The sequence below is a fragment of the Mobula hypostoma genome, chromosome 2, assembly GCF_963921235.1.
Source record: "Mobula hypostoma chromosome 2, sMobHyp1.1, whole genome shotgun sequence".
NCBI lineage: Eukaryota > Metazoa > Chordata > Chondrichthyes > Myliobatiformes > Myliobatidae > Mobula > Mobula hypostoma.
Window position 1 is genome coordinate 126,215,670 of NC_086098.1, and position 19,630 is coordinate 126,235,299.

Below are 19,630 nucleotides of genomic sequence, written 5' to 3' on the forward strand. Positions count from 1 at the left end.
TACCCTTAGTCTTCCAAGTTTGAAAAGCGCGATCCGTAAAAGAGGGAGGAAAAAATATGTTACCTAAAATAGGAATCGCTAACCCGAATTGATTAAGATCAAAAAATTTTCTGAATTGAAACCAAATGCGCAAAGCATATTTAACTATCGGGTTAGAGACCTGCTTAAGACGTTTCGAATCAAAAGGAAGAGAGGAACCTAAAATAGAACCAAGTGTATAACCCTGAACAGATTGTAATTCCAATGCTACCCATTTAGGAATAAATAGTATGTCCCGGTCAAGTAACCAAAATTTCATATGTCGAATATTAATAGCCCAATAATAAAATCTAAAGTTAGGTAATGCTAAACCTCCATCTCTCTTAGCTTTCTGTAAATGTATTTTACCCAGTCTCGGATTCTTGTTCTGCCAAATAAATGAAGAAATTTTAGAGTCAACTTTATCAAAAAAAGATTTAGGAACGAAAATTGGTAATGCCTGAAACACATATAAAAATTTTGGCAAAAAAAACATCTTAACTGCATTAATACGACCAATCAAAGTTAAATATAAGGGAAACCATTTAGATGAAAGTTGAGTAATATGGTCTATTAATGGTAAAAAGTTAGTCTTAAATAAATCTTTATGTTTACAAGTAATTTTAATCCCAAGATATGAAAAGTAATTATTAATCAATTTAAATGGAAATTTATAATATAAGGGAAGATGTTTATTAATCGGAAAAAGTTCACTCTTACTAAGATTTAATTTATAACCTGAGAAAAGACCAAATTGTGCTAATAACTCTAAAACAGCAGGAATGGATCTCTCAGGATTAGAAATATATAAAAGTAAATCATCAGCATAGAGTGATAATTTATGGGACTTTAATCCCCGAGTTATCCCAGTAATATTTAAAGATTCTCGAATAGCAATTGCAAGAGGTTCTAATGCAATATCAAATAATAGGGGACTAAGAGGACAGCCTTGTCGAGTACCACGAAAGAGAGGAAAAAAAGGTGAGTTTAAGGAGTTAGTACGAACCGAGGCTACAGGGGAGTAATATAACAGTTTAATCCAGGATATAAATTTCAAGCTAAAATTAAACATTTCAAGCACCTTAAATAAATAAGGCCATTCTACTCTATCAAAAGCTTTCTCGGCATCTAAAGAAATAACACACTCAGGAACATTTTGTGAGGGAGTATAAACGATATTTAACAATGTACGAATATTATAAAAAGAGTAACGACCTTTAATAAAACCCGTTTGGTCTTCCGAAATAATAGAAGGAAGTACTTTTTCTAGTCTATTTGCTAATAACTTAGAAAAAACTTTAGAATCAACATTTAATAAAGATATTGGTCTATAAGATGCACATTGAGCAGGGTCTTTATCCTTCTTTAGTATTAAAGAAATTGATGCTCTATTAAAAGATTCCGGAAGTTTACCAAGTTTCAAAGAAGCCTCAAAAACCTTATAGAGCCAAGGAATCAATAAAGAAGCAAAACATTTATAAAATTCAACGGTAAACCCATCAGGGCCAGGAGCTTTCCCCAGATTCATAGAAAAAATAACATTCTTAATCTCATCCATTGTAATGGAAGTATACCAATCAGAGTCTCCTCGAGATTCTAAATATATGAATGATTTTTTAGATAAGTTAGACTTCCCTCTGATTTCACAGGATATGTCTGCTTTTATTCCTACTGCTAAAGTGCATGGCTACACACCTCCCTACTTTAGGGAGTATTCTTTACCCTTTCCCCCATTCTGTCTTTTCTTCTATACACACCCTGCTTCCTCAACACTACCTGCCCCTCTACCCATCCTCTCAGCATTGGCAAACTTGGCCACAAACCCATCAATTCCTTCGTCAAAATCATTAATTTACAATGCGAAAAGAAGCAGTTCATCTTCCCAAGTACTTCTGGCCCCTGACACTTCCACATTTCTGGCATTCTGCTAGTGTGAAGACTGATGCATAATGCTTACTCAGTTCATCTGCCATTTCTTTATCCTCCATTACTATCTGTCCAGAATTATTCTATAGTGGTAAAATATCTTCCCTTATCCCTCTCACTCTCATCCCTCTTACTTTTTAATATATCTGAAAAAACTTCTTTTATCCTCTTTTGTATTATCGGCTAGTTTAACTTCATATTTCATCTTTTCTCTCTAAATGGCTTTTTTGTTGCCTTCTGTTGGTTTATAAAAGCATCCCAACCTTCCACTTTCCCACAGAGTTTTGCTCTATTATATGCCTTTTCTTTTGCTTTATTCTGTCTTTCACTTCCCTGCTCAACCTCCATTTTAGAATGCTACTTCATCTTTGTATCTATCCTGTGCCTTCCAAATTTCCCTCAGAAACACCACCATTACTGTTCTGCCATCATCCCTTCCAGTGTTCCCTACCAATCAACTTTGGCAAGCTCCTCTCTTCTGCATTTGTAATTCCCTTTACTCCTCTCTAATACTGATGTATCTGAGTTTAGCTCCTCCTTCTCAAACTGCATGGTGAATACTGTAATATTATAATCACTGGCCCTAAGGGTTCCTATACTTCAATCTTCTGAATCAAATCTGGGTCATTACATAACACCCAATCCAGAAATGCTGTTCCCCTAGTCAGCTCAATCATACACACAAAATGCTGGAGGCAACATCTATGGAGAAGTGTACAGTTGATGGTTCAGGCCCAGACTCTTTGGCAGGGCAGAAATGGTATCACGCCTCGCCTCGGCCGAAATGTCGACTACACTTTTTTTCCATCGATGCTGCCTGGCCTGCTGACTGCCTGCAGCACTTTGTCTGTGATGCTTGGATTTCCAGCGTCTGCAGGTTTTCTCTTGTCGGCTCAATCACAAGCTGCTCTAAAAACCCATCTTGTAGACTTTCTACAAATTCACTCTCTGCACTGGATTTTGCCAATCTACCTTCATATTGAAATTCCCCATGATTATCGAAACATTCCACTTTTTACAATGCCTTTTGTATTTCACATTGTAATTTGTAGTCCATATTCTGGCTACTGTATGGAGGTCTGTATGCAACTCCCATCAGGGTCTTTTTCCCTTACAATTTCTTAATTCTACCTCAAAGGATTCCAATCTTGCGTCACCTCATTCTAAGACTTGATTTCATTTTTTACCAACAGAGCCACACTTCCACCTCTGCCTACTTGCCTGTCCTTTTGATACATGTGTATCCTTGGATGTTAAGCTACCATCTATGATCTTCTTTCAGCCATGACTCAGATGCCCACATCATACCTGCCAATCTCTAAATGCACCACAAGATCATCCAGCTTATTCCATACACGGTGTATATTCAAATACAATACCTTCAGTCCTGTATTCATCAGCCTTTTTTACCATGAGAACACCTTCACCAGACAAACTGCAGTAGTTTTAAGATGGTGGTTCACCCCCACCTTCTCAAGGGCAATTAGGATGGTCCTTAAATGCTGACTGAATCCTGGGGAAAAAAAAATTAAAAACTATAATTACAATCAGATTGACTCGTTGGTCCAGTTAAGGAGACTTGTGTCCTTATTATTGCTGTGGCAATGAATTTAGCAAATCTGGAGAGATGGTGGGCAGTCTTCAATAACAGACCACTAGTCTGACAGGTCTACCAATCTGACAGGTTTTTATTCAGTTCGTTTCTTTGATGATGAATGTAAATTTCTACTTATTCTTGTGTTGTTTTGGAATTTGCCTTTTCTCGGATCTGAGTCCAATTACATAATCAGCACATGACTGCAACCTATAATTTGGGTCAGGTGAATGTTTACAACACACAGACTGACAGGCATCCTCCTCTGAGGCCAGAGAAGAAGCAGTTCACATCTTGCAGCATGGAATTGCCCAATTGTCAAAACATTAATTTCTCTTCAAACCTACAATTATCTAGAGACACTTCTGCAGGGTGGCTCACGGCTCCAGAGGCCTGGGTTCCACCCTAACTTCATGTTCTGTCTGTGTGGAGTCTGCATGCTCTCCCTGGGGCCACACTGGTTTTCCCTGGATGCTGCGGTTTCCTTCCACATCCAAAAGGTGTGCGAGATGGTTAGTGAATTGACCTCTGTAAATGGTCTGCAGTGTGTAGAAGAGTTGTAGAATCTCGTGAGGTGATGGGTATCTTGGGTTGACAAATGGGATTAGTGTAGGATTGGTGGACATGGATGTTTTGCGGTCATAGAATCATAGAGAACTACAGCACAGAAACAGGATCTTTGGCCCATCGAGTTAGTGCTGAACTTTTATTCTGCCTAATCCCATCACCCTGTACTTGAAACATAGCCTCCCATACCCCTCTCGTCCATATACTTATCCAAATTTTTCTTAAATGCTGAAATCAAACCCTTGTTCTCCACTTGCACTGGCAGCTCTTTCCACACTCTCACCACTTCCTGAAGGAAGAAGTTCTCCCTTATGTTCCTCTTAAATATTTCAACTTTCACACTTAAACCATGACCTCTAGTCTCACTCACCTTCAGTGGAAAAAGTCTGCTTACACTTACCTTATCTATACCCCTCATAATTAACTATACCTCTATCAAATCACCCCAACATCTCAAGAGGAATTCTCCTTCACCACCACCCTCCTCCATCTGGCAGAATTGGTCCTTGCCCACAATAATTTCTACTTCAGCTCCTCGCGCTTTCTCCAAACTCAAAGGGTAGCCATGGTTACCCACTTGGGCCTCAGCTATGCCTGGTTTTTCATTGGCTATGTAGAACAGTCCATGTTCCAAGCCTTAATTAGGAAGGGGAAAAAAGATTATGAGAGAAATCTGGCAGGGAACATAAAAACTGACTGTAAAAGCTTTTATAGATATGTGAACAGAAAAAGATTGGTTAAGACAAATGAAGGTGCCCTATAGACAGAAACAGGGAAATTGATTATGGGGAGCAAGGAGATGACAGACCAATTGAATAATTACTTTGGTTCTGTCTTTACTGAGGACATAAATAATCTTCTGGAAATAGTAGGGGACAGAAGGTCCAGTGAGATGGAGGAACTGAGGGAAATACATGTTAGTAGGGAAGTGGTGTTAGGTAAATTGAAGGGATTAAAGGCAGATAAATCCCTAGGGCCAGATGGTCTGCATCCCAGAGTGCTTAAGGAAATAGCCCAAGAAATAGTGGATGCATTAGTGATAATTTTTCAAAACTCTTTAGATTCTGGACTAGTTCCTGAGGATTGGAGAGTGGCTAATGTAACCCCACTTTTTAAAAAAGGAGGGAGAGAGAAACCGGGGAATTATAGACCGGTTAGCCTAACATCGGTGGTGGGGAAACTGCTAGAGCCAGTTATCAAAGATGTGATAACAGCACATTTGGAAAGCGGTGAAATGATCGGACAAAGTCAGCATGGATTTGTGAAAGGAAAATCATGTCTGACGAATCTCATAGAATTTTTTGAGGATGTAACTAGTAGAGTGGATAGAGGAGAACCAGTGGATGTGGTATATTTAGATTTTCAAAAAGCTTTTGACAAAGTCCCACGCAGGAGATTAGTGTGCAAACTTAAAGCACACGGTACCGGGGGTAAGGTATTGATGTGGATAGAGAATTGGTTGGCAGACAGGAAGCAAAGAGTGGGAATAAACGGGACCTTTTCAGAATGGCAGGCAGTGACTAGTGGGGTACCGCAAGGCTCAGTGCGGGGACCCCAGTTGTTTACAATATATATTAATGACTTGGATGAGGGAATTAAATGCAGCATCTCCAAGTTTGCAGATGACACAAAGCTGGGTGACAGTGTTAGCTGTGAGGAGGATGCTAAGAGGATGCAGGGTGACTTGGATAGGTTAGGTGAGTGGGCAAATTCATGGCAGATGCAATTTAATGTGGATAAATGTGAAGTTATCCACTTTGGTGGCAAAAACAGGAAAACAGATTATTAGCTGAATGGTGACCAATTAGGAAAAGGGGAGGTGCAACGAGACCTGGGTGTCATTATACACCAGTCATTGAAAGTGGGCATGCAGGTACAGCAGGCGGTGAAAAAGGCGAATGGTATGTTGGCATTCATAGCAAGAGGATTCGAGTACAGGAGCAGGGAGGTACTACTGCAGTTGTACAAGGCCTTGGTGAGACCACACCTGGAGTATTGTGTGCAGTTTTGGTCCCCTAATCTGAGGAAAGACATCCTTGCCATAGAGGGAGTACAAAGAAGGTTCACCAGATTGATTCCTGGGATGGCAGGACTTCCATATGATGAAAGACTGGATGAACTAGGCTTATACTCGTTGGAATTTAGAAGTTTGAGGGGGGATCTGATTGAAACGTATAAAATCCTAAAGGGATTGGACAGGCTCGATGCAGGAAGATTGTTCCCGATGTTGGGGAAGTCCAGAACGAGGGGTCACAGTTTGAGGATAAAGGGGAAGCCTTTTAGGACCAAGATTAGGAAAAACTTCTTCACACAGAGAGTGGTGAATCTGTGGAATTCTCTGCCACAGGAAACAGTTGAGGCCAGTTCATTGGTTATATTTAAGAGGGAGTTAGATATGGCCCTTGTGGCTAAAGGGATCGGGGGTATGGAGGGAAGGCTGGTACAGGGTTCTGAGTTGGATGATCAGCCATGATCATACTGAATGGTGGTGCAGGCTCGAAGGTCCGAATGGCCTACTCCTGCACATATTTTCTATGTTTCTAAGCCTTCTCTAGTAATGCTTCTCAACTCTTCCTCTGCTTCATTGATGACTGCATTGGTGTTGCTTAATGTACCCATGCTAAGCTCATCAATTTCATCAACTTTGCCTCCAATTTCCATCCTGACCTTAAATGCACTTAGTCCATCTCTGACACTTGCTTCTCCTGTCTCGATCACTCTGTCTACATCACTGGAGACCAGCTGTCTACTGACATCTTTTATAAACCTAACAATTTCCAATGTTATCTTGACAATACCTCCTCCCACTCTGTCTCCTGTTAAAATGCTACTCCCTTTTCCCAGTTCCTTCATGTCTGCCAGGTTTTCCTTTCCAGCATATCAGAAATGTTCTCTTTCTTCAAAGAATGGGGTTTCCCTTCCTCCATCATTGATGCTGCTTTCACCTGCATTTTCACCATTTCCTGGACACCCATCTCCCTACTAGCTTAACAGGGATAGACTTCCTTTTGTTCTCATCTGCCATGGCATGAACTTCTGCATTCAACACATCATTCTCCACGACTTCCACCATCTTCAATGGGATCCTATCACTAAACACACCTTTACCTCCCCCACCCCCCCCCGCTTTCCACAGGGATCACTCCCTCCATGATTCCCTTGTCGATTTGTCCCTCCCCATAATCTCCCTCCTGTCACATACCCCTGCTCCAACTGAAATGCTACACCTGTCTGTTTATCTCCTACCTTACCTCCATTCAGGCCCCCAAGCAGTCCTTTCAAATGAGGCAACACGTCACCTGTGAATCTGTTGGGGTTGTCTACTGTATCCGGTACTTCCAAAGCAGCATCCTCTACAGAAACCTGACATAAATTGAGGGCTGTTTTGTCAAGTACCTGTACTCTATCCACCAAGAGTGGAATTTACCTGATGGCCAATTATTTTAATTCCTATTCCTATCCCTATCCCATTCCCATTCCGACATGTCCGTCCATGGCCTCCTCTTTTGCCACAATGAGGCCGCTCTCAGGGTGGAGGAGCAACACCTCATATTCTGTCTGAGTAGCTTCCAACCTGATGGCATGATCATCGATTTCTCCTTCCGATTTAAAAATTTCCCTCCCCTTTCCTCTTGTTCTATTCCCCACTCTAGCCTCTTGCCTCTTCTCTTCACCGGCTTATCACCTCCCTCTGGTCCCCTTCCTTCTTCCCTTTCTCCTATGGTCCACTCTCCTCTCCTTTCAGATCCCTTCTTCTCCAGCCTTTAACTTTCCCACCCACCTGGCTTCACCTATCATCTTCTAGTTATTCCTCCTTCCCGTCCCCTTGTCTTTTTTATTCTGGCTGCTTCCATTTCGGTCATGAAGAAGGGCTTTGGTCTGAAATGTCAACTATTTATTCATTTCTATAGTTGTTGCCTGACTTGCTGAGTTCCTCCAACATTTTGTGTGTGTTGCTCTGGATTTCCAGCATCTGCAGACTTTCCCGTGTTTTAGAAATAGGTCCAGTTTACTTCTGTCTGACCTTACAAAATTCAAAATGTGGCAAGTAATCTTATTGTAGCAAATCCCTTAAAATGCCAGACAATGAAACCAATTGATTTGGTGATGCTTGTTAACACCTAAATATTGGAGCAATTTTCCAAATATTGGCTGGAGAAAGAGAGCCATGGGATAGAAATAACAAGAGATGCTGAAGGAGAAATCTTTATCACATGGAATGGTTTTCATGCTTCCAATCCTCTGACATCTTCTGCTAAGGATCTGATTTAATTTTTTTTACCAACAGAGCCTTGCCATCTCCATCTACCAATCTGTCCTTTTGAATGTTAAGCTCACAACTATGATCTTCCTTCAACCACGACCCAGTGATGGCCACTATGTCATATCCGCCAATCTCCAACCGTGCTGCATGATTATCTACCTTATTCCATATTCTGCGTGCATTGAAATATAGCACATTCAGTCTTGTATTCATCACCCTTCTCGATCTTGTCTCCATGTTATTCTGTGAGTCATTCCACTGACCGCAATTACGACCTACCATCTACCTGTTCTCCTGACAGACTCACTACACACTGCCGCTGCTTGTATACCACTGCCCTATCCTCAGCCCCATATCTCTGGTTATCCTCCCCCTGCTAAATTAGTTTAAAGCCTCCCCAAAGCTCTAGCAAGCCTGTTCGCAAATATATTGATCCCCTTCGGATTTAGGTGTAACCAGTCACTTTTGTACAGGTCATACCTTCCCAAGAAGAGATCCCAATAATCCAGAAATCTGAAGCTCTGCGCCCTGTATCAGTTTCTCAGCCACACATTCACCTGCCAAATCTTCCTATTCTTGTCCTCCCTGGCATGTGGCACAGGCAGAGATCCAGAGATTACTACCCTGCAGTGCCACTTTTCAGTTTTCTACCTAAATCCCTAAATTTTTTTTTGTGCTAAGACCACACAGGCAGTGGCTGAGGACAGTATTATTCAAACAGACTGGATGTCATAGGTACTGTATATATAAAATGGAGGTCCATGGGTATGTAATTAGTTAGGACGTCAAAGGTAATGTGGACAAGGCGGGAGAATGGGGCTGAGTGGGGAAAATAAATCTGCCATGATCAAATGGTAGAGCAGACTCCGTGGGCTAAATGGCCTAACTCAGCTCCAATGTCTTATGGTCCTCCAGTAATGGGCCTCAAAAATGTACTCCAATAGCAGTCCAGTATTGAGAGACTCATTATAGAATCTATAGGCAATCTTTCTTCTCTCCAAATGTACACATCCACCTGCCCTTCCTCCATAAATTTAGCAGAAGTAGTGATTTACATGATCCTACAGACATGAAGTCATTGAGTCATACGAGAGAAATAAGTCCTTTTGCCCACCTTGTCTATTCTGACCAGTAAGCAGCCATCTGTACTAATCCTACTAAACACTGATAAGTCACACCTGGAGTATTTTATGTAGTTCTGATCTCAATACGATAGAACGGATGTCTTTAAGCTAGAAAGGGGGAAGGAAAGATTTAAAAGGATGTTGCTTGGACTGGAGGCCAAGCGTTATAAGGAGAGATTGGATAATCTGGGACTGTTTTCCCTTGAACAAAGGAGACTGATAGATGAGAATATTGAGGTATGTAAAATTATGAGAGGATAACTGCAATCTGCCTTCCATGGTAGGTATCTAAAACATAGGTTGAAGATGAGACAAAAGGGGATTTAAAGGGATAAATTTTTCACGCAAAGTGTAACTGGTATCTGGAATGAGCTGCCAGGAGGTGATGGATGCAGGAAGAGTAACAACACTTAATTGGCATCTTAACAGGCACTTGAATGAAATGGTATGCTAAGGATAATGGATTCATTCTGTTTACCTCTGATAAATTTGGAGACAATTAAATTTCTCCTCAGCCACCTCTGTTGTGTTTGATGGTCAGAATGGACTCGATGGTCTGAAGGGTCAATTTCTGTAAGGTATAGAAAAAAATGGAATTAATGCAGGCATATGAGATTAGTATAGATAATCTACTCGAGGACAAGTGTTAATGCAGTAGCTTGGTGATTGAAGTCCAGGCACTTCTTAAATATCATGAAGATCCTCATAAATATTGCAGGAGGCCCCTTAAATGTTGTAATCCTGTTCCTTGGGCTTTATGGCTCCTCTGTGTGAAACATCCCAAGGTATCTTCCTGTGTACTGGTTTCCGAGTGCCTTGAATCAATAAACAATGACGTCAGTGTTAGGAAGCATGACCAGCAAAGTCCAGTAAATCAAAACACTCCCCAGACCGTCAGAGGATGAGTAACAAAGGTGGGTAAATGAATAATGAGCAATTAATTCCATTATAGGCAATAGCATTTCGAGCTCTCAATGATTCCCAGTATAATTTCATAAGCTGTTATGGGTGCTTCGAATTGATTGTTAAGGGAAGTGAATCTAAGGCTTTCTCAAAAATAGAGGAGACCAAAAGGAAATTTAAATACATATGAACTTATCAGAGATAACAGAAGGAACCTATTGTTCTTAGCAGAGGGGCCATACTGTTGTTCAGCTCATATTTTTTTATTAAACATAAGCCCACTATCAATGCCAGCACACAAGACATTCTTGTTAGCCCCACTTCACTTATTTTCCTTGTGATTTACTCGCTCACAGACAGGAATAGGGGAAAATACGGTGGGAGCGGGCACTCATTGACTGGACAGATAATGGTGACAGAAACCCTCATGGCAGATAAAAGGTGTCTGTGTGAGCATTGGCTGAGATGTGAGCTGCAGAGCTAAGGGGAAGTGCGATTAGTCTAGAAGTCAATTTTGGACCATACTCTCGATGGCCTCAATAGCCTCTTTCTGCAAAATAAATATCTATGGTTCTATGTTTATTACAGTTTATTATGGTTATTACAGTTTGATATTAAAATTCTCATCCTTGTATTCACAACTCCCTACTGAGATCCCCTCTTCTAGTTTGGTTAGATCCTTCAGTCTAATTCCTCCACCACCACCACCGTCCCCCCACCTCCCCCGGAAATCAGTGTCCTCCAAGTCCAGCCCTGATTCATTCACTCTGTCCCAAAATAGAACATAGAACAGTACAGCACAGTACAAGATCTTCGGCCCACAATATTATGCCGACCCTTAAACCCTGCCTCCCATATAACCCTCCACCTTAAATTCCTCCATATACCTGTCTAGTAGTCTCTTAAACTTCACTAGTGTATCTGCCTCCACCACTGACTCAGATGGTGTATTCCACGCACCAACAACTCTCTGAGTAAAAAACCTTCCTCTAATATCCCCCTTGAACTTCCCACCCCTTACCTTAAAGCCATGTCCTCTTGTATTGAACAGTGGTGCCCTGGGGAAGAGGCGTTGGCTGTCCACTCTATCTATTCCTCTTAATATCTTGTATACCTCTATCATGTCTCTTCTCATCCTCCTCCTCTCCAGAGAGTAAAGCCCTAGCTCCCTAAATCTCTGATCATAATGCATACTCTCTAAACCAGGCAGCATCCTGGTAAATGTCCTCTGTACTCTTTCCAATGCTTCCACATCCTTCCTATAGTGAGGCGACCAGAACTGGACACAATACTCCAAGTGTGACCTAACCAGAGTTTTATAGAGCTGCATCATTACCTCACGACTCTTGAACTCTATCCCACGACTTATGAAAGCTAACGTTCCACAAGCTTACGTAAATACCCTATCCATCTGTGAGGCAACTTTCAGGGATCTGTGCACATGTAACCCGGATCCCTCTGCTCCTCCACACTTCCAAGTATCCTGCTATTTACTTTGTACTCAGCATTGGAGTTTGTCCTTCCAAAGTGTACACTTTACTTCACACTTCTCTTGGTTGAACTCCATTTGCCACTTCTCAGCCCACTTCTGCATCTTATCAATGTCTTTCTGCAATCTTCAACAATCCTCTACACTATCTGCAACACCACCAACCTTTGTGTCGTCTGCAAACTTGCTAGCCCACCCTTCTACCCCCACATCCAGGTCGTTAATAAAAATCATGAAAAGTAGAGGTCCCAGAACCAATCCTTGTGGGGTACCACTAGTCACAACCCTCCAATCTGAATGTACTCCCTCCACCACAACCCCCTGCTTCCTGCAGGCAAGCCAATTCTGAATCCACCTGGCCAAACTTCCCTGGATCCCATGCCTTCTGACTTTCTGAATAAGCCTACTGTGTGGAACCTTGTCAAATGCCTTACTAAAATCCATGTAGATCACATCCACTGCACTACCCTCATCTATATGCCTGGTCACCTCCTCAAAGAATTCTATCAGGCTTGTTAGACACGAGCTGCCCTTCACAAAGCCATGTTGACTGTCTCTGATCAGACCATGATTCTCTAAATGCCCAGATCCTATCTCTAAGAATCTTTTCCAACAGCTTTCCCGCCACAGACGTAAGGCTCACTGGTCTATAATTACCCGGACTATCCCTACTACCTTTTTTGAACAAAAGGACAACATTCGCCTCCCTCCAATCCTCCGTACCATTCCAGTGGACAATGAGGACATAAGGATCCTAGCCAGAGGCTCAGCAATCTCTTCCCTCGCCTCATGGTACAGCCTTGGGAGAAATGGACACTTCTAACAATGTTTGCTAAACTCCCTCAATCAAGGACATCAGTGTTTCCCTTGTACCTTCTGGAACCAAAGTCCTAGGCCCCACAACTTCTTCTTAAGTCCTGCTACTTCTCAGTAATATTAAATGAGATGAGGATATATTGATACCAGATTTTTGGTACTTTCATGATGGTTCAAAGAGCCTGTTTTTGTACTTTATGTCTTTCTTTAACCCAGTTCACAATCAATTCTACAATCCAGTTTACAGTCCTCTGCTGCAATATGCAGCTCTGTGAATCTGGGGAAGAGCTGAATGTAATGTAGAGAGAATTTTTAAAAATGATTACAGTAGAATTGGTGAACAATGTGCATTGATGGCTAGCATGGACTCAATGGCCTGAAGGGTCTTTATCTCTCCATGACTCTATGACCAAGATGACATTACAAATATACATCAGACCAGCTGCTGCTTTTGTGTTCATGGGTCTGCAGTCACAGACTCTCCACTGGTTAGAATATAGATCAGTACAGCACAGACCCTCTGGCCCATAGTGTCTCCCGGCATGACTAATAATTCAAGAGGTATACCCAATGAATTCCAGTGTGCATTCCCATGCACAAATTTAAGCACTGCTCGGTAATGACCTGAGGGTCAGAAATAAATTTGGACATTCAAAGACTCTACCACAAGACTTTCTGTGGTGTCTCACTTGCAATGAAAATCTGTAGTTTTGAATTGATGTCCCTGTGGAGTTTAGAAACATAGAAACATAGAAAATAGGTGCAGGAGTAGGCCATTCAGCCCTTCGAGCCTGCACAGCCATTCAGTATGATCATGGCTGATCTTTCAACTCGGAACCCTGTACCAGCCTTCTCCCCCCCCCATACCCCCGATCCCTTTAACCACAAGGGTCTTATCTAACTCCTCTCTAATATTGCCAATGAACTGGCCTCAACTGTTTCCTGTGACAGAGAATTCCACAGATTCACCACTCTCTGTGTGAAGAAGTTTTTCCTAATCTCGGTCCTAAAAGGCTTCCCCTTTATCCTCAAACTGTGACCCCTCGTTCTGGACTTCCCCATCATTGGGAACAATCTTCCTCCATCTAGCCTGTCCAATCCCTTCAGGATTTTATATGTTTCAATAAGACCCCCCCTCAATCTTCTAAATTCCAATGAGTATAAGCCTAGTGGATCCAGTCTTTCATCATATGAAAGTCCTGCCATCCCAGGAATAAATCTGGTAAACCTCCTTTGTACTCCCTCTATGACAAGAATGTCTTTCCTCAGATTAGGGAACCAAAACTGCACACAATACTCCAGGTGTGGTCTCACCAAGGCCTTGTACAACTGCAGTAGTACCTCCCTGCTCCTGTACTCGAATCCTCTTGCTATGAATGCCAACATACCATTCGCCTTTTTCACCGCCTGCTGTACCTGCATGCCCACTTTCAATGACTGGTGTATAATGACACCCAGGTCTTGTTGCACCTCCCCTTTTCCTAATCGGCCACCATTCAGATAATAATCTGTTTTGCTGTTTTTGCCACGAAAATGGATAGCCTCATTTATCCACATTAAATTGCATCTGCCATGAATTTACCCACTCACATAACCTATCCAAGTCACCCTGCATCCTCTTAGCATCCTCCTCACGGCTAACACTGCCGCCCAGCTTTGTGTCATCCACAAACTTGGAGATGCTGCATTTAATTCCCTCGTCTAAGTCATTAATATATATTGTAAACAACTGGGGTCCCCGCACTGAGCCTTGCGGTACCCCACTAGTCACTGCCTGCCATTCTGAAAAGGTCCCGTTTATTCCCACTCTTTGCTTCCTGTCTGCCAACCAATTCTCTATCCACATCAATACCGTATGCTTTAAGTTTGCACTCTAATCTCCTGTGTGGGACCTTGTCAAAAGCCTTTTGAAAATCCAAATATACCACATCCACTGGTTCTCCCCTATTCACTCTATTAGTTACATCCTCAAAAAATTCTATGAGATTCATCAGACATGATTTTCCTTTCACAAATCCATGCTGACTTTGTCCGATGATTTCACTGCTTTCCAAATGTGCTGTTATCACATCTTTGATAACTGACTCTAGCATTTTCTCCACCACCGATGTCAGGCTAACCGGTCTATAATTCCCCGGTTTCTCTCTCCCTCCTTTTTTAAAAAGTGGGGTTACATTAGCCACCCTCCAATCCTCAGGAACTAGTCCAGAATCTAACGAGTTTTGAAAAATTATCACTAATGCTTCCACTATTTCTTGGGCTACTACCTGAAGCACTCTGGGATGCAGACCATCTGGCCCTGGGGATTTATCTGCCTTTAATCCCTTCAATTTACCTAACACCACTTCCCTACTAACATGTATTTCCCTCAGTTCCTCCACCTCACTGGACCCTCTGTCCCCTACTATTTCCAGAAGATTATTTATGTCCTCCTTAGTGAAGACAGAACCAAAGTAATTATTCAATTGGTCTGCCATGTCCTTGCTCCCCATAATCAATTCACCTGTTTCTGTCTGTAAGGGACCTACATTTGTCTTAACCAATCTTTTTCTTTTCACATATCTATAAAAGCTTTTACAGTCAGTTTTTATGTTCCCTGCCAGTTTTCTCTCATAATCTTTTTTCCCCTTCCTAATTAAATCCTTTGTCCTCCTCTGCTGGTCTCTGAATTTCTCCCAGTCCTCAGGTGAGCCACTTTTTCTGGCTAATTTGTATGCTTCTTCTTTGGAATTGATACTATCCCTAATTTTGCTTGTCAGCCAAGGGTGCACTACCTTCCTTGATTTATTCTTTTGCCACACTGGGATGAACAATTGTTGTAGTTCATCCATGCAACCTTTAAATGCTTGCCATTGCATATCCACCGTCAATCCTTTAAGTGTCATTTGCCAGTCTATCTTAGCTAATTCACGTCTCATACCTTCAAAGTTACCCTTCTTTATGTTCAGAACCTTTGTTTCTGAATTAACTATGTCACTTTACATCTTAATAAAGAATTCCACCATATTATGGTCACTCTTACCCAAGGGGCCTCCCACAACAAGATTGCTAATTAACCCTTCCTCATTGCTCAATATCCAGTCCAGAATAGCCTGCTCTCTAGTTGGTTCCTCAGCATGTTGGTTCACAAAACCATCCCACATACATTCCAAGAAATCCTCTTCCTCAGCACCCTTACCAATTTGGTTCACCCAATCTATATGTAGATTGAAGTCACACATCATAATAGCTGTTCCTTTATTGCACACATTTCTAATTTCTTGTTTAATACCATCCCCAACCTCACTACTACTGTTAGGTGGCCTATACACAACTCCCACCAGCGTTTTCTGCCCCTTAGTGTTATGCAGCTCTACCCATATCGATTCCGCATCCTTCCGGCTAACGTCCTTCCTTTCTATTGCGTTAATCTCCTCTCTAACCAGCAATGCTACCCCACCTCCTTTTCTTTCATGTCTATCCCTCCTGAATTTTGAATATCCCTGAATGTTCAGCTCCCATCCCTGGTTACCCTGGAGCCATGTCTCTGTGATCCCAACTATATCATAGTCATTAATAACAATCTGCACTTTTAATTCATCCACCTTGTTACAAGTTTGCACTTCTTTCTGTGACTATGTGGGGTTCCTCCAGGTGCTCCAGTTTCCTCAAACATCCTAAAGGTGTGCAGGTTGGTAGATTAATTGCCCCAAGTTTGTCGGTGTGGGATAATATCTGGGGTGAGCTGGGGGGAATGTGAGGAGAGTAAAACACGATTAGTAGAACATTCAGTGTCCAGTATTCTAAACGTTACCTTCTTTACTGATGGCAAAAAACTAGCTGGGATTGTAATCAGTGATGAGGATGCAAAGAGGCTTCAGGGAGATGCGGGCAAGTACGGACTGTTCCCAGGTAACAAATGAGCAGATTCTGCTTTTGTATGTTGATTTTGCTTGTAGTTGTAAGTACACAAAAATCACTCAATATGGTAACTGTAACCCTGCCTTCACAGTATTATAATGAACAGCGTTAAAAACAAATAAGGTTTCTAAGAAAAATTCAAGTACTAAACATGGAGAGAGAGTGAAAACTAGTCCTGCTACTCATATGAACAAATATATGGACGGATGTCCGACTTTGATGTACAGGAGCTCTTTTGTACAAATGACAAGGCGATAACATGGATGGATTACTACCTGAAAGAAATATGAGGTTATTAGCTTTTGGTAGAATAAAACCATAGTAAGAGTTGAGTATTTTTAAATGATGAAATATTGTGAAGTGTTGATATTCAATTATGCCTTTCCACACAAATCAGAGAAATCTAACACTAGGTAGATGGGTAAAGAGTATGTTAACCACTATAGCAACAGAATTTGATAATAGGAATAATGACATCTTTCTACAATTACAACGGACCCTAGTGAGACCACACCTGGAATACTGAGTACAATTTTGGGCTCCTTACCTTAAAAACCATTTAGTTGCTCAGAGACAGTGCAGTAAGGATTCACCAGATGTGGTTATGGCTCTGTCCTATGAAGGAAGATCGAGTGGACTCGGCTTCTATTTTCTGGTGAGTAGAAGAATGAGAGCTGAACTAACCAGTATTCCTACACCTTTGACACAGGAGAGACTAAAAGATGCTGGAAATCTAGAGTGGCACACACACAATGCTGGAGGAATTCAGTGCGAGGCAGTTTCCTCCATAAATGTTGCCTGGCCATCTGACTTCCCCTGCATTTTGTGTCTATTGCTCCTACACCTTTATAGTCTCCACATAGGCTGAACTAACTCATCAATTAATTGAATTGAGTTTATTTTTTTACATCCTTCACATACGTGAGGAGTAAAAATCTTTATGTTACGTCTCCATCTCTGTACCCACAATGCTGGCGTTGAAATGAGTCATCTACGATCTAGGGACTGTGTAAAGAAACAGATGAGCTGGTAGCAACAGTACAATGGGAGCTGGAATGTGACCCTAAGGCCTTGTGTAAATAAGACTTTCCTTCTCTACATTTTCCAGTACTGATTTGTTTTTAGAGACACAGTTTCGGTCCGGCTATGTATACATGTACCTACTGTTATGTCTATGAGGTGCCTAAGTATTATCCACTCATTATCTGAGTTTTCTGTAACAGCAAGTATTTCTCTTTTTGTTATTTTGAATGATGAATCAGTCTCTCACTAATCCCACTTTTTAAGACCAGGTTTATTGTCAAGGAGCTGGGAGCTTGTCAATTGTACACTTATGTTGAGTATCTTGAGGCTGCATTAATATGTCTTGCTGAGCTGGAAGTCTGGCAGCAGGAAAGGGGAGGTCAGAGCAAGTTTAGCAGGTGACGATCTCTTGGTTTATGGTCAGGAGCAGGAATCATTGATCATTCTGAAGAACAGCTCGTCTGGCATTTTGATAAGCACACTGGAATGGCAAGAACCGTGTGCCAGCCATGTGAATCAAAAGGGGAAAGCAGGAGTCTAACTCATGCAAAAGAGATGGCATTCAATAAGCAGTGAATGTTTGGTTGTCCCCAAAGACAGAGAGGTGGACTTCATTTCAGTGCTTCAGGAGTGGTCAGGCGTGTTGCTTGTTATAAAGTCATTATCATAGAGTTATACAGCATGGCAAGAGGCTATCTAGCCCTCCTCTTCTATTCCAACCAAGGTGTCTGTCTGAGCAAGTCCCATCTGCCTGGACTTTGCCCATACCCCTCAAAACCTTTCCAATCCGTTCAAATGTCTTTTAAATGTTATAATAGTACCTGCCTCTACCCCTCCTTCTGGTAGCTCAATTACCTTCCAAACTTCCACTTTCAATCTTTCCCTTTTAAGCTTAAATCTATGTCATTTAGCTTTAGACACCCCTACTCTGGGGGGGAAAAAAAATTGTGAAAATTCACCTTATCAGTAGACTGTCTGAGGTCTCCGTCGGTCAGAGTTGACCATGGATATCGTGTCCTAGCTGTCTAGATACACAGGCCTGGGCAGTGCAATATGGAGAGCAAGCTGTTGCTGTGTGGCAAGCTCCCCCTCTCCACATATCTGATAAACCCAGAGGAACGGCAGAGACCGATACAGTTTGGCACCAGCTACATTGCAGGAATAGCCAGTCAGCATTGAACTCAATGTAGGACTGACTTAGGGACTCCAGTTCTGAATTTTTCCCTCTGGGTTTACTCCCAAAGCCTTCCCCATGAGTGGAAAAAAGTCATGAGGTAGCAGAGGTTTGACATCAGAGTTTTCATTCTCCGAGATGAGTTGCGCATCTCAGCTGATAAGCCCCATCTGCCTGAAGTGACTGGTTTTAAGGTGCCAGTAACCTGCCTTTGCCCCTTCTTTCAGTTTAAATGGTTCCGCCAGTCTTAGTAGCTAAGCCACACATGAAGGCCAGGAGCTACACTTAGTTGTCAGAGGGTATTTGAGGTGCATGTCATTGGGAGCATTTAATAGATAGTGGGAGCTTGTCCCTATGACCACCCCTGGCTATGACATTCTTAAGAGTGACATAGTTAATTCAGAAACAAAGGTTCTGAACTTAAAGAGGGGTAACTTTGAAGGTATGAGACGTGAATTAGCTAAGATAGACTGGCAAATGACACTTAAAGGATTGACGGTGGATATGCAATGGCAAGCATTTAAAGGTTGCATGGATGAACTACAAAAATTGTTCATCCCAGTGTGGCAAAAGAATAAATCAAGGAAGGTAGTGCACCCGTGGCTGACGAGAAATTAGGGATAGTATCAATTCCAAAGAAGAAGCATACAAATTAGCCAGAGAAAGTGGCTCACCTGAGGACTGGGAGAAATTCAGAGTTCAGCAGAAGAGGACAAAGGGCTTAATTAGGAAGGGGAAAAAAGATTATGAGAGAAAACTGGCAGGGAACATAAAAACGGACTGTAAAAGCTTTTATAGATATGTAAAAAGGAAAAGACTGGTAAAGACAAAT